The sequence below is a fragment of the Cherax quadricarinatus genome, chromosome 65 (assembly GCF_038502225.1).
Source record: "Cherax quadricarinatus isolate ZL_2023a chromosome 65, ASM3850222v1, whole genome shotgun sequence".
Lineage (NCBI taxonomy): Eukaryota > Metazoa > Arthropoda > Malacostraca > Decapoda > Parastacidae > Cherax > Cherax quadricarinatus.
In genome coordinates this window covers 13,982,639-13,995,246 of record NC_091356.1, presented here as the reverse complement: position 1 = coordinate 13,995,246, position 12,608 = coordinate 13,982,639, and the positions used below count along the sequence as shown (strand labels likewise).

General features: G+C 44.3%; 1 protein-coding gene across 4 annotated transcripts in view; it reads left to right on the top strand.

The window, feature by feature from the left end:
• Positions 1 to 12,608, top strand: part of LOC128700546 (protein hsr-9) — a 331,945-nt gene that overhangs the window by 110,951 nt on the left and 208,386 nt on the right. For 2 of the 4 annotated variants that reach the window (XM_070098961.1, XM_070098962.1), the window contains exon 2: positions 9,607 to 9,811. The exons of 1 other annotated variant lie outside the window; for it this stretch is intronic. The gene's annotated coding sequence lies outside the window, so the exon portion shown is untranslated. Of the gene's footprint in view, positions 1 to 9,364; positions 9,496 to 9,606; positions 9,812 to 12,608 lie in introns of those variants that run through there. One more of the 4 variants, XM_070098963.1, reaches the window with a different exon arrangement.

Below are 12,608 nucleotides of genomic sequence, written 5' to 3'. Positions count from 1 at the left end.
ATAGATGCGTCACAGGGACATCAAATTTTTTTTCCAATCTCTGCGTTGTCAGTGAGATTATCCAGACGATTGGGTGTTGTAGACACACCATACACAGTTTCAAGAGTAGGTATGATAGAGCTTAGGGAGCCAAAAATCAGTGATTTCGGCGGGGCCAGGAGCTGAGACTCGACTCTGAAAAGACAATTCGTCGAATGCACACACTTTAATAGTCCCATAGTGACTATTATACAGTTATCGAGTGCAGAGGCAGGGCCCGAGAGCTAGGGTTCAACCCCACGCAGACATATCTACGTGAATACACTGGTGTAGCACTCTGGAAGCCTGTGAGAGGTATGTCATGGGTGAACCAGCAGTGACAAGGCCACCACCACCACTGACTCATGAGCAGCGGTGTTAGTAAGCCTGACTGGAGCCTGACTGGAACCTACCTAGAGCCTGTCTGGAGCCTGACTGGAGCCTTCCTGAAGCCTGTCTGGAGCCTACCTAAAGCCTGTCTGGAGCACACCTGGAGCCTACCTGTAGCCAGTCTGGAGCCTACCTAGAGCCTGCCAGGAGCTCGTCTGGAGCCTGCCTGGAGCCTGCTTAGAACTTGTCTGGAGCCTGTCTGGAGTCTGCCCGAAGCCTGCCTGGAGCCTACATGGAGCCTACCTTCAGCCTGTTTCAAGAGTTAACGCCCCCGCGGTACGGTCCCAGACCAGGCCTGATCCCTGAGTCTAGGTACCGTCAATCATATTAAACTACACGAGGTAAACTGAGACTCAGCCACCAAACACCCGAGACAAGTTTATTACCCTACTGAAGTGTCCTAATTCAGACTGACACATTTCATTACCTCGTGTATGATATCCATCCTGTATGATGAAATATTACAAGTGGGAAACTAGTTGGCCTTTGTTCCCACAGTGTGAATCTTGTAGAGAATATTTGTAACCGCAGAGAACTGGTATTACTACCATGTAATTATCGTACAGAAGAATATTCATTACCTGTTCACTGCTGGTCTTTCCGTTGTATTTAATTTTGTTAAATACAACGTATTAAGACAAACATCTTGGATTTTACAATGCTGAAGTTGGTGAGCCAAAACTTCAAGAAAATCACAAGGAAGAAGACCGCATTTTCACCCAGGTTGTTCGTGCTGGCTGGCCGCATTTACTTCTTGGATTTTTTTTTTAAACTTTCGTTGTGGCAATATTTCTGCTGGTAACAGGTTGAAGCATCATGGCTGGCGGATGTTGACACAGTTTCCTCCAGTTGTAACCATGGTGCCCGTCCTCTTCACTGGTCTCATTCCACACTTTATCCCACGTCTCCAGCAACTTGTTATAGCAGCGTCAACATTAACCACCACACACTTAAGTATTTATCCATGTATATATCAGGTATCACTCTCCCTTTAAGAGACAACAACCTTCTACCACTACCTCTTCCACTACTTCCACTACCTCTTCCACTACTTCCACTACCTCTTCCACTACTTCCACTACCTCTTCCACTACTTCCACTACCTCCTCACTTTCTACCGTCGCTGCCCTCCTCTAGTATATATACTGGCTCCCTCACCTTCATGTGTTAGTGTGACTAGTTAATGGTCCAAGTCGGACCAAAACGTCGTCAGAAGTTTCACACATGTGCGGGATCTTTGTGTATTGTTCCCACTGAGTATTTATCTTAATTCCTGTGTTGAGTATGAAGTATTCTTGACTGGTGGTGCACAAGTGACATGCAGCCTTAATGACCCTCGTCTAGTAGATAGACTTCAAACCTCATTAAGCAACCACCCATTTACGGAGGGGACTTTTTTAAATTATTTTGGTATCTTCTGCAAAGGTTGTGGTATCGTCTGCAAAGGTTGTGGTATCGTTTGCAAAGGTTGTGGTATCGTCTGCGAAGGTTGTGGTATCGTTTGCAAAGGTTGTGGTATCGTCTGTGAAGGTTGTGGTATCGTCTGCGAAGGTTGTGGTATCGTTTGCAAAGGTTGTGGTATCGTCTGCGAAGGTTGTGGTATCGTTTGCAAAGGTTGTGGTATCGTCTGCGAAGGTTGTGGTATCGTTTGCAAAGGTTGTGGTATCGTCTGCGAAGGTTGTGGTATCGTCTGCAAAGGTTGTGGTATCGTCTGCAAAGGTTGTGGTATCGTCTGCAAAGGTTGTGGTATCGTTTGCAAAGGTTGTGGTATCGTCTGCGAAGGTTGTGGTATCGTCTGCGAAGGTTGTGGTATCGTTTGCAAAGGTTGTGGTATCGTCTGCGAAGGTTGTGGTATCGTCTGCGAAGGTTGTGGTATCGTTTGCAAAGGTTGTGGTATCGTTTGCAAAGGTTGTGGTATCGTCTGCGAAGGTTGTGGTATCGTCTGCAAAGGTTGTGGTATCGTCTGCAAAGGTTGTGGTATCGTTTGCAAAGGTTGTGGTATCGTTTGTAAAAGTTGTGGTTAACGTTTATGTCTGCCTGGAAAATGGAAGGCAGTCCAGGTTAATCCATGCAAAGAGAGGGTAGCTCCGGTTCCTTGGACCACGAGCCCTTCACCAGCACTAAGGAATCTCAAAGGTAGTTTCTTCTTGACAACACCAACCCTTGAAGACAGAATTAATAAATAATATTGTCATTACGAGTACTTGATCACCGTGTTCCGAGGCTTGATTACCTGCCTGTAGTCTGCTTATGATCGATTCCCTAGTCATGGCCCCCGTGGCCCGCTCCCAGATCAACACTCATGATTGTGATCATTAAGAAGGTTTGATCTACAGGAAGCATATTTAGAAAACCAAGTAGACAGGGACCCGGGGGTCCCCGTTCAGTTTGAGAGGCTCAGGGGTTACCAATGAAGGACTCGGAGTTCACCATTGAGTGAGGGGGGGGCCCGGGGTTCACCAGTCAGTGTGAGAAACACGGGGTTCACCAGTCAGTATGAGGAGCCTGGGGCTCACCAGGGAGTGTGAGGGGCCATGAGTACCGGATCATGGACCCTGAGTACATATGAGGTAACTATGTCTTCTCAGAATCAGCCAGGAAAATCTCACCACCTGACCTTAACTCACCTACCCCTGCATTGACTCACCTCACTCACACACAACACTGAGTCAAGCACTGGTGAGTCAGTGATCACTGCTGCTGTGACTTGACATAATGACAGTCACATCACCGGGTTCAACACTGGTGAGTCAGTGATCACTGCTGCTGTGACCTAACATAGTGACTGTCACATCACTACCTGTATAATTGGACCATTAATAACAGGAACTACCTGTAGAAATGGGCCATTAATAACAGGAGCTGCCTGTAGAAAAGGGCCATTAATAACAAGAACTACCTGTGGAATTGGGCCATTAATAACAGGAGGTTAATACACGAACTACAACCAGGAAATGAGCGAAATTCTAAAAGACAAGAGTCGATGTTCAGTAGTCCACTAAATGAAAGCAGGGCGGTTGTGGAGAAATTTTCTCCAGGAGGGGGGTATCAGCCCCCTTCAGCCCTTTCAGCCCCTTCAGCCCCTTTCAGCCCTGAGGGGCCAAGCCCTCTCAGAAGGGGCGAGCGTCTTGTTTACTGCTACAGTGAGTAATTGATCACAGATGCTATGCGACGTATTCAAGTGACCTCTGCTCCTTGCAGCGGTGTTGCAAAGTGTATTTTTATAAGAGACAGTACATCTCTTACTTAGCAGGACAATTAAGGAAAATCCTGCTCCCACTTTATTACCATGGTAAAAATAGTGGACATGTTGTCTATGCTTAAGACAACAAGATTCAAACATTCTGCTTTGCTTCATCGAGGAAGTGGCAAGGAAGCAAAGTTACTAGGTCAGCTTTTTTTTGTGCTAGGGCAGTGACGGCAAGGGGCGCTGTGGCGTCTTCAGATTAACTTTGACTCTACTACGAGTGACACTGACGCCAGGATAACCAACAAAGAACACTGATCTGTGCGTTAGTGTGGAAAAAGTGTCTCACAAAACACGATAAACACTTACAGAGAAGTGTGATCAACTTCTTAGTGATATTGTGTGAACAATTATTGATGAACAGTGTAACAACGAGTGTTGCGATCCAACAGAGTGTAGTGCGACATTCTTCAAAGAACACTATTCTTCAATAATGCTAGCCCCATATAATTCGAATATATATATATATATATATATATATATATATATATATATATATATATATATATATATATATATATATATATATATATATATATATATATATATATATATTTAAAATATATATATATATATATATATATATATATATATATATATATATATATATATATATATATATATATATATATATATATAAAGCGCAGAGTATCACTAGCACGAACACTCAGCATTCTTTCGGGAAAGAGCTTAGTTTTTGGTGAAATACCAGAGATATTAAAAGTCTTCGACAGAACGATGAGATGCCAAATTGCAATTTTATGAACAGTAGAATCTGTACAACCCAAATCGACACTGGTTTAGAACTTGGAGATTATACTTGTCACAACTGTTAAACTACTATACGGAGGAGCTGGAAGACAACCAAAATGCAGATGTACACTGATTTTGTTAACGCATTTGACAAACTGATTATGGGGTGATTGTACACGAAATGAGGGCTATAGGCATAGCGAGAAAGGTAGGCAGATGAATTTTCAACTTTCTGACAGAACACAAAATCCAGCATTGGCAAGGTTAGTACCTCAAGGGACTGTCTTAGCACCTCTACCGTTTCTTATCCTTAAAGCAGACATAGATAAGAACTCTCGTCGCAGATTTGCATTATTTGCAGATGACTCGAAAATAAACATGAAAGTCACCTCAGTAGAAGACAATGAAAATTTTCAGAGGATATAAGCGGAGTTTCCAGTGGACAGTGGAGAACAACATGACGTTGAAAGGTGATAAGTTACAGCTGCTTAGATATGGAAAGAACTCAAAAGGGACACTGTATACAAAACTCAGGAGGATAATTAAATAGAATAAAAGGAACACGTGAAAGATCTAGAGTAATTATGCCTTCTGACCTGTCTTTCAAAGAACACAGTAAGGCAAATGTCACGGCATCCAGAAGGATGACGGGGTGGGTAATGAAAACTATCAACATAAGGGAAATATTAACAGTGGTGACTCTTCAAATCACTTGTGTTCTTTCGTTTAGAGTATTGTTCGTTGTTGACGGCCCTGTTGAGCGCAGGAGAAATATCGGAATGGGAAAATATACAGAGATAATTTACAGTCCACTCTCTAGAACCATTAAAGCATTTAAATTACTGGGAACGCCTCAAAGTCCTCATTATATACTCGTGGAGCGGAGGATAGATAATATATATGTCGTGATATGATAATATGTATGTCCTGCCGAATAGGTAAAACTGGTCAATTAGCAAGAACTCATTTAAATTAAGCCCTTTCTAAAATTAGTTTATAATAATTTAATAATAAACAAACACAATGAAATATAGGTTAGGTTTAGAAAGATTTTTTTTGCGAAATTATTGTAAACAAAAACTGGCATAGTGCCTGATAAGTGGAAAATGGCAAATGTAATACCTGTTTACAAGTCAGGTGACAGGTCCTTAACTTCGAACTATAGAAACCATACCCCCGGCCGGGATTGAACTCGCGGTCATAGAGTCTCAAAACTCCAGCCCGTCGCGTTAGCCACTAGTGGCTAACGCGGCGGGCTGGAGTTTTGAGACCCTATGACCGCGGGTTCAATCCCGGCCGGGGGTATGGTTTGTTTGCAATCGTGTCATTACGATTTCTTGAGTCATGTTCGAACTATAGACCAATAAGCCTTACCTCCATAGTTGGTAAATTTATGGAATCAATAATTGCCGAGGCAATTCGTAGCTATCTTGAAAGGCATAAATTGATAAATGAATCTCAACACGGTTTTACTAAGGGGAGTTCCTGTCTTACGAATTTACTAACATTTTTCACTAAGGTGTTTGAGGAGGTAGATCATGGTAATGAATATGATATTGTGTATATGGACTTCAGTAAGGCTTTCGATGGAGTTCCACACCAGAGGCTATTGAGGAAACTCAAGGCACATGGAATAGGAGGAGAAATTTTTTCCTGGGTAGAGGCATGGTTGACAAATAGGCAGCAGAGAGTTTGCATAAATGGGGAGAAATCAGAATGAGGGCACGTCACAAGCGGAGTTCCGCAGGGGTCAGTGTTGGGCCCGTTATTGTTCACAATTTACATAAACGACATAGATGAGGGAATAAATAGCGACATAGGCAAATTTGCTGATGACACCAAGATAGGCCGTCCAATTAATTCTAATGAGGACATTAGTGCACTCCAGGATGATTTGAATAGCCTGATGCAGTGGTCGGAGAAGTGGCAGATGCATTTTAATATAGACAAATGCAAAGTTCTAAATGTTGGACAGGACAATAACCATGCCACTTATAAACTGAATAGTGTAGTTCTTAATACTACTGATTGCGAAAAGGATTTAGGAGTTCTGGTTAGCAGTAATCTAAAACCAAGACAACAGTGCATTAGTGTTCGCAATAAAGCTAACAGAATTCTTGGCTTCATATCAAGAAGTATAAATAATAGAAGTCCTCAGGTTGTTCTTCAACTCTATATATCCTTGGTTAGCCTCATTTAGACTATACTGCACAGTTCTGGTCACCGTATTACAGAATGGATATAAATGCACTGGAAAACGTACAGAGGAGAATAAAGCTGATCTCATTTATCAGAAATCTGATCTACACTCTCTAGAAAGGCGTAGAATAAGGGTGGGATACAAATGGAAAACAGGAATAAATAAAGGGGATGTAAATAGCGCTCTGAAAATATCCAGCCAAGACAGAACTCGCAGCAATGGCTTCAAGTTGGAAAAGTTTAGATTCAGGGTTTGGTAATAGAATTGTGGATGAGTGGAACAAACTCCCGAGTGCCGTCATAGCAGCTAAGACCTTGTTTAGTTTTAAAAATAGGTTGGATAAATACATGAGTGGGTGTGTGGAAAGTACTTGATGTCATAGTCCCAAATCACTGGAGTGAGAGATATGAGAGGAAGCGCTAAACGCACCTAGTGAAAAGCAGGGGCACCGTGGGCAACATAAGAGAACACTGTATTAACATCCGTGGCTTCAGACTATTCGAGATCTTACTAAAAGATATCAGAAACTACTGGGACAAGGGTAAAAGTCATCAAGAGGAAACTGGACAAATATCTCCACCACGTGCTGGATCAACCAGGCTGTGATGGATGTGTGGGGCAGCGGGCCTCCAGCGGCAAGAACCTGGTTGACCGGGCTCACACCAGACGAGCCTGGCTCAAGGAGTGATAGCGCACAGAATGAGGGCCATCGGCATTACGGGGAAGGTAGGCAAATGGATTTTCGGGTTCCTAACACACACAACACAAAAAGTATTAGTGAAAAGAGCAAGATCCAGCATCAGCGAGGTCAAAAGCTCAGTGCCCCAAGGCACTGTCCTGGCACCTCTGCTGTTTCTCATCCTCACAGCAGACATAGATAAAAAAAAAAACGGCACACTTTTGTATCATCATTTGCAGATGACAGTAAAATAAGCATGAAGAGATTAAGATTAAGATTTCGTTCGGATTTTTAACCCCGGAGGGTTAGCCACCCAGGATAACCCAAGAAAGTCAGTGCGTCATCGAGGACTGTCTAACTTATTTCCATTGGGGTCCTTAATCTTGTCCCCCAGGATGCGACCCACACCAGTCGACTAACACCCAGGTACCTATTTGCTGCTAGGTGAACAGGACAACAGGTGTAAGGAAACGTGTCGAAATGTTTCCACCCGTCGGGAATCGAACCCGGGCCCTCCGTGTGTGAAGCGGGAGCTTTAGCCACCAGGCCACCGGGCCACTACGGTAGAGGACACTGAAAAATTCCTGGAAGACATAGGCAGGGTTTTCCAGTGGGCAGTGGAGAACAACATGACGTTCAGTGGCGGTAAGTTCCAGCTCATTAGGTATGGAAAGAATGAAGAACTCAAAAGGAACACAATATACAAAACTCAAGAGGGTCACCAAATAGAAGGTAAGGAACACGTAAAAGACCTGGGAATAATTATGTCAGCTGATCTTTCTTTTAAAGACCATAACAAGACAAATATCACGACAGCCAGGAAGATGACGGGGTGGGTATTGAGAACTTTCAAAACAAGGGAAATAATGCCGATGGTGACACTCTTCAAATCGCTAGTGCTCCCTCAGAATATTGCTCAGTGCTGACGGGCCCGTTCAGAGCAGGAGAAATATCAGAGCTGAAACAAATACAAAGATCGTTTATTGCTCACAATGAGCCTGTAAAGCACCTACACTACCGGGAACTCCTGCAAGTCTTGAATATGTACTCATTGGAGCGGAGGAGAGAGAGATACATGATAATATATACCTGTAAAGTACTCGAAGGCCTGGTCCCAAATCTGCACACTGCCATAACAACATACTGGAGTGAGAGATATGGGAGGAAGAATAAAATAAACCCAGTGAGGAGCAGGGGTGCGGTGGGGACAATAAGGGAACACTGTGTCAACATCAGGGGTCCCAGACTATTCAACATCTTACCAGAAGGTATCAGAAACACTGCTGGAACCAGTGTAGAAGCCTTCAAGAGGAAACTGGACAAGTATCTTCACCAGGTGCCAGATCAACCAGGCTGTGATGGATATGTGGGGCAGCGGGCCTCCAGCAGCAACAGCCTGGTTGACCAGACGAGCCTGGCCCATGGCCGGGCTCAGAGAGCAGATAAACTCTCGAAACTCTTCAAAGGTATATCAAGGGAGTAGAAAAACTCTCAACACTCATCAAAGGTATACCAAAGGTAAAGGTAAAACAGTGGTGAGCCAGTGATCACTGCTGCTGTGGCTGCCATAGTGACACATTATATACCAACACCAAAACAACAACAACATCGTATTTATTTTGGTAGAATTACCGACAGTATGTTAGGTAAAAGGACACAAGTGCAACTAATATGACATTTTATCGTGGCAACGTTTCGCTCTGCAGGAGCTTTGTCACGCCGTCACGGTAACGGCTTGACAAAGCTCCTGGAGAGCGAAACGTTGCTACAGTAAAATGTCACATGAGTTGCACTTACGTCCTATTACCTAACAACAACATCAACACAAAACACCCAGAGCAAAGCATCTACCTCACGTATTTTTGTGCTTGCGTTTCCTTCCCGTTATCTGTTAGTGTCACTGTTTAGTTTCGTTTTGCACTTTGGTAGGATTGCCGGTCTTCCTGTTTGTTACGTGTCAGAAGACATGTAAATCTTGCGGACTTCTAGTTGCGTTCATTATGCACTTACCTCTTCAAAGGTATATCAAAGGTATACCTGTGTGCCTCTTAATAGTTTCTATTCTTTTATTTCGTTTCAGATTTAAGATTCCTGATCTGAGAATATCACAGACCAAGCGACCTGGTCTGGGATAATCAGACATATATAAGATCAACTCGATGGTCTAGTCTAGGACCGGGCCCGGGAACCACAAAAAATAGTGTTGAGGTGTGTTTGAGGTATGTGTTCACGTGACATGACCCTCTGAGGACATGACATTACACTAGATCATCCTGATTCTTGATCCCTCATCTTGACTCCTTGTTTCCTCTCTTGCAGGTAGGATATGGCCGCCGCAACTGTACAAGTCATCTAGGGGAAACTAGACAAGTTTTCTGCAGGACGTTCCTGATCAGCCGGGCTCTATGTCTAAGTGGACCTGCAAGTTGCAGGGAGCAATAGCCTGGCTGATCAAGCGATCACTCGGGAAGTCTAGCCATAGGCCGGGCAGCTATAGCTCAAATACTTTCGAAACAGGCCACAGGTATGTTATGAATGTCATTATCAAAGTTAGCATCTCCTTGTAGAGGGTTACACACCTCTTCATTTTTCTGCTAGAGGTTGTGAAGCTAGTTTATTGTGCTCCTCATGTCTATACTGTAGACAGACGATAGTGGGTAGTTTATAGAGCATCTCCCAGTCCCCCCGCTGTGTGATAGTGGGTAGTTTATAGAGCATCTCCCAGTCCCCCCGCTGTGTGATAGTGGGTAGTTTATAGAGCATCTCCCAGTCCCCGCGCTGTGTGATAGTGGGTAGTTTATAGAGCATCTCCCAGTCCCCCCGCTGTGTGATAGTGGGTAGTTTATAGAGCATCTCCCAGTCCCCCCGCTGTGTGATAGTGGGTAGTTTATAGAGCATCTCCCAGTCCCCCCGCTGTGTGATAGTGGGTAGTTTATAGAGCATCTCCCAGTCCCCGCGCTGTGTGATAGTGGGTAGTTTATAGAGCATCTCCCAGTCCCCCCGCTGTGTGATAGTGGGTAGTTTATAGAGCATCTCCCAGTCCCCGCGCTGTGTGATAGTGGGTAGTTTATAGAGCATCTCCCAGTCCCCGCGCTGTGTGATAGTGGGTAGTTTATAGAGCATCTCCCAGTCCCCGCGCTGTGTGATAGTGGGTAGTTTATAGAGCATCTCCCAGTCCCCCCGCTGTATGATAGTGGGTAGTTTATAGAGCATCTCCCAGTCCCCGCGCTGTGTGATAGTGGGTAGTTTATAGAGCATCTCCCAGTCCCCGCGCTGTGTGATAGTGGGTAGTTTATAGAGCATCCCCCAGTCCCCGCGCTGTGTGATAGTGGGTAGTTTATAGAGCATCCCCCAGTCCCCGCGCTGTGTGATAGTGGGTAGTTTATAGAGCATCCCCCAGTCCCCGCGCTGTGTGATAGTGGGTAGTTTATAGAGCATCTCCCAGTCCCCGCGCTGTGTGATAGTGGGTAGTTTATAGAGCATCTCCCAGTCCCCCCGCTGTGTGATAGTGGGTAGTTTATAGAGCATCCCCCAGTCCCCGCGCTGTGTGATAGTGGGTAGTTTATAGAGCATCCCCCAGTCCCCGCGCTGTGTGATAGTGGGTAGTTTATAGAGCATCCCCCAGTCCCCCCGCTGTGTGATAGTGGGTAGTTTATAGAGCATCCCCCAGTCCCCCCGCTGTGTGATAGTGGGTAGTTTATAGAGCATCCCCCAGTCCCCGCGCTGTGTGATAGTGGGTAGTTTATAGAGCATCCCCCAGTCCCCGCGCTGTGTGATAGTGGGTAGTTTATAGAGCATCTCCCAGTCCCCGCGCTGTGTGATAGTGGGTAGTTTATAGAGCATCCCCCAGTCCCCCCGCTGTGTGATAGTGGGTAGTTTATAGAGCATCTCCCAGTCCCCCCGCTGTGTGATAGTGGGTATTTTATAGAGCATCTCCCAGTCCCCCCGCTGTGTGATAGTGGGTAGTTTATAGAGCATCTCCCAGTCCCCCCGCTGTGTGATAGTGGGTAGTTTATAGAGCATCCCCCAGTCCCCCCGCTGTGTGATAGTGGGTAGTTTATAGAGCATCTCCCAGTCCCCCCGCTGTGTGATAGTGGGTAGTTTATAGAGCATCCCCCAGTCCCCCCGCTGTGTGATAGTGGGTAGTTTATAGAGCATCTCCCAGTCCCCGCGCTGTGTGATAGTGGGTAGTTTATAGAGCATCTCCCAGTCCCCCCGCTGTGTGATAGTGGGTAGTTTATAGAGCATCTCCCAGTCCCCCCGCTGTGTGATAGTGGGTAGTTTATAGAGCATCTCCCAGTCCCCCCGCTGTGTGATAGTGGGTAGTTTATAGAGCATCCCATGTCCATCCTGAGGACGGTAGCTCAAGAGTATATTGATTATAAGAACCCTAGGAAATGAGCTCCTTTAAAAATATTAATAGATGTATAGTAAATTCTCAGTAAACATAACATCAGACTCGGCTTACATTTCACTAATTAATTTTAAAGAAAACAATAAAAACTGTATCACAGTTGCAGTGATATGCCTGTTAAAAAAATTTTCAGACAAAAGATTTTGTAACGGTTTGACAAAGCTCCTGGAGAACGAAACGTTGCCACAATAAATTGTTACATAAGTTGCATCTGTGTCCATGTACTTAGCAAGAGATTCTTAACTAATGATGGTAGATTTTTAAAGCACTTAAACTCTCCAGACTGCTATTAGCTAGCCAAACCCTTTTCTGAAGGGTAAGTTTATGAGGTTTGAAACCTATCGATAACCCGAGCGTTATTAAGAATGCACGTCACCGGTACATCATTGCTGTGTATTAAAAGCTCCATTTTAGACTGGCAAAATTGTAGATCTGGAAAATGTGCATATATTTTCGCATATATTCAAACACGTAGACTATTCACAATGCCTAAAATTCCTTTACTGTCTCTATATGGGCCGTATACGATCTCTATTTGTTCAAATATCAGAGCTTGGACAAATACAGAGATCGTTAACGGCCCACGTAGTGCCAGTAAAGTATTTGAATTACTGGGAACGCCTTAAATTCTTGAAACATATACTCACTGGAGCGGAGGAGAGAGAGATACATGATAATATATACCTGGAAAGTACTCGAGGGCCTGATCCCAAATTTGCACACTGCTGTAACAACATACCGGAGCGATGTTAGGTAAGACACATATGCAACAGTTAGACAACTTTATTCCGAATAAAGTTGTCTAACTGTTGCATATGTGTCTTACCTAACAACCTGTCGGTATTGTATACCATTTTGATGTTCATACTGGAGCGAGAGATATGGGAGGAAGTGCAAAATAAACCCA